A 385-nucleotide genomic window follows, 5' to 3' on the forward strand; every position below is an offset into this window, starting at 1 on the left:
TGCTAAATTTGACTCATTTTGTGTATTCCATGGCCAGTGAATAATGTCATTATCCATTATTTTCTAGGTCAGAAATTCCTGAACTAATCCTGCAAGACAAAATGTGCCTTTTTTTAATCACAAAAGAGAAAAAAACTTCATTATTTGTCCTTGCAAAAACATGCAGCCAATATTTTCTGCCCTACTCGTAATTCTATACTCTAGCTATACTTTTTTTTTTTCACCAGAATGGGCTATTTTTTCACTCTTCAAGTCTTTCAGTTGATATTTATTTTTCAAAGATTGTACTCCAAAACCAACATTCCAAATTCAGAATTTAGTTATGTATCTGTGCTCAGTAGCTCTGATCTTTCTCTAAGACATGGCTTATTGGTCCATTATTTTA

Source organism: Galeopterus variegatus, unplaced genomic scaffold (assembly GCF_000696425.1).
Source record: "Galeopterus variegatus unplaced genomic scaffold, G_variegatus-3.0.2 Scaffold259, whole genome shotgun sequence".
In the NCBI taxonomy this organism is placed as follows: Eukaryota; Metazoa; Chordata; class Mammalia; order Dermoptera; family Cynocephalidae; genus Galeopterus; species Galeopterus variegatus.